Raw genomic sequence first — 3,134 nt, forward strand, 5'->3', positions numbered from 1 at the left:
TGAACGTATTGTCAACTTGTCCTGCAAATGCGGTCAAAACCAAAAAGCCAAAAAGAAGGAGTTTGTAGCATGCAAGGATGGCAATCGTAAATCCAAATGCCCATGTTTACGTCTTACACAACAATGTGGAGGCGATTGTGCATGCGTAAACTGTGGTAATCCATATGGAGAGAAAATAGATGGGAGCGCTGGAAACGATTCTGCGCATTCAATCAAAAAGAGGCAGAAAAGACGGCGGGAAAGCCCATCTCCGTACAAAAAGATAAGAAGCGCCGATTATTAAGCATCGCAAGGCATTGATCCCGTACACGGACCATGGACCACTCACGAGACTTGCCTTTTATACTGTGTTATCTCCTTTATAGGAGACACTGAAGTATCGGGAACACAAGAAACTATAACAAGTTTGTTTAATTACGTTGTTGACTCAAATATCTGCAAGGAAGGCAATTATGCAGTAAGCAGAAAAAAGCAGTCACAGGTGTCAGCAAAGCTCAATGTATTGTTACAAAAGCAGGAAATCGGAATGTTATTATCCAAGTAAAAAATGGGTAGTAAGAACAAATGTAATCATTAACCAACCCAAAGGACTAAAGCGGTTTTCACTTTAGTGTCGAAAGTAAATTGCGTTTGCTTTGGTTTTGCATTGCTACGCTTAGTGATTAGCTTAAAAATCTCGCGCCACTTTCTCAGCCAATCAGAACTACAACCAAAACCAATCGTGACTCGCTCGCGCACGTTTTCCCGCGCTTTGCATCAGCTACATGTGTTTGATTCGAGTTTTGATTGGTTTTACTGGATTGTCTGTGTCCTTTGTGATTGGCCAGAGTAATTACTTTGGTTTTAGTTTTACGACACTCAATTGAAAACTGCTCTAACCCTAACCACCAAATTAGGTGCAACCAATGTTAAAGAACAAAAATCGGACTTTGGCAATACTAGTGCAAAACGCGCGAAAATAATGTGGAACGTGATCAACAAATATTTATGTAAATTCAGTTTTAAAAATGGTAATGTTGACGGTATCTTTAGAATAATTCTTTGATCAAGAAGCGTTTGGTTTCGCATCGGAAAAAGCAATTATCTTGTTCTTCGAATTGACCAATTGTATTCTTTCTCTAACTTATCGGTAACACGTTAGTTTACTTTTCGCAGGTTGTTTATTCAATACAATAATTTCTAGTATCGTATTAAAAGGTTTCTTAAGATATTTCGACTGTTAGTTCGATCTGTTTTCTTATTTCAAAATATTCCTCTTTCCGAAGCGAAACCAAAGCAGACCATAACAAACTTAATAAGTTATCTTTCTGTTATCTTTGGTTTCAAAAGATTGTACATTAATATTTACAGAATTGATTGTTCTTTTATCTTGAACATTGTATAAATGTACAATACGATTTGGAATTTATTTGTACACCAGGTACTGCTAGTAACGGCTTTAGTTGATCCTAAAACTCGTAAACAACTTATTGATTAATATATGTATATGGGCGGTAGGGATGTTAGTTCAAGGAACGCCCTTTCTTCTTCGAAATTTACTTGAGAGTTATGTTGGTTTGTTTACATGAACGACCTTTTTGGTTTGGATTTTTCGATACAATCTTGTAACTTTAATTTTATATTGTTCGGTAAAATCATTCTTTGTAAATTTTACTTTGCTCAGCTTCTTTTATTTGGACCAGTTGCCTAGTGGAAGTTAGTTAAATACGTAGAAAACAGAATCGAAATTCACACCTTTGCACATTCTGGAAAATAGACCTTCCGGATTTGTCACCTTCTCGTGGCGTGCTTTGCGCATGTCATTACATAAGATTACATTTTGGATTTTGACATTTTTGATCGATGATTGACAGATTATGCCTGGTCCTTTAAAAGCGCGCGTGCAAGATTGATTGTTCAGAGAATTGTGAGAAATAAAACAATCTTCGTTTTTGAAGTAGAGAGAGCTAGCTCCCTGAAAAATCACTTCAACACTGACCACATTACAATGATGTTTATGTTTATTATTATTATTATTATTGTTATGCTCTTTACGTAATGTTTGCTTAAAGTCCTTAGCGCCGAGACCAAACCATGGTCCTGGGGCACTAAAGGGTAGCCAGTTTTTAGGTTGACAACACCCTCCTCAAAATATGCGCTGTACCCAGCAAGGTTATCTTCTGTAGTTATTATTATTATTATTATTATTATTATTATTATTATTATTATTATTATTATTATTATTATTATTATTATTATTATTATTATTATTATAATCGTATCTATAACAAAATTCTCGTTTTTGATTGGTTCTGCGCGCGCCTATTTGTCGCGTAATAGGCGCGCGATCACGTGGGTGTCCAATTACAGGTATCCAATAGGCCTTCTTCGTATTCTTAGTATTGGACTGGAACTAGCTTGCAATGGAGGCTCATGCGGGTAATCTTTTCAAATGCAAATGACATGAAGCTGTTTTTAATGATATTCCCCCGCATGAGCCTCCATTGCAAGCTAGTTCCAGTCCAATACCGAGAATACGAATAAGGCCTATTTGAGCAACTTCAAATTGGATAGCTGTAATTGGACACCTACGCCATCCGCGCGTCAATCATGCGCATTTGAATGGGTTTTTTCTTGCTGTTTTCTAACTTTTTGTGCAACCAACTGAATTTACCTTTGACTTTTCCTTACCAAAAAGGTTCCTAAAGACTTCCTAACCTCGAATTTTGTTATTGACACGATTAATTAGTAATTGGACCTCGTGTCGTACAATTCAGAGAGTAATCGTGCTCGAAATTTCAAATCGTCCTCGCGCTGCGCTCGGCCGATTTCGAAATGACTCGCCCGATTACTCCCTGAATTGTACTCCACTCAGTCCAATTACTATTACTTATTATATAAGCTTCTGTATAAACCTACTATTCGCGTCAGTCCCTTACAAGCGCGAGTATAAATAAGAGCCCTGCGTCTCATTTCGGCCCAGTTCGCGTAAGAATCCTTCGCTTCTGTTACCTAACATCTTTCAAGCTTAAGCATTTCTTCGACCCAAGCGAAACGCTCAAATACAAAGTTGACCTCGCTTCACGGACACATTTCGGTCATCGCTTTTCTTTGTACGGTATATTTTCAATTTTAACGATTGTGCACTTATAGCG

The 3,134-nt window shown here is 37.4% G+C and overlaps 1 long non-coding RNA gene across 1 annotated transcript; it reads right to left on the reverse strand.

Moving 5' to 3' along the window:
• Positions 1 to 2,628: 2,628 nt before the first annotated feature.
• On the reverse strand, positions 2,629 to 2,877 carry LOC144642023 (uncharacterized). The gene is made up of 2 exons (XR_013568679.1): positions 2,820 to 2,877; positions 2,629 to 2,787 (listed from the first exon to the last, which is right to left on the reverse strand). It is a non-coding gene; the product is annotated as an uncharacterized LOC144642023 (long non-coding RNA).
• Between the last annotated feature and the right edge of the window lie 257 nt (positions 2,878 to 3,134).

The sequence above is a fragment of the Oculina patagonica genome, chromosome 1 (genome assembly GCF_052425735.1).
Source record: "Oculina patagonica isolate OP01 chromosome 1, crgOcupat, whole genome shotgun sequence".
Taxonomy (NCBI): Eukaryota; Metazoa; Cnidaria; class Anthozoa; order Scleractinia; family Oculinidae; genus Oculina; species Oculina patagonica.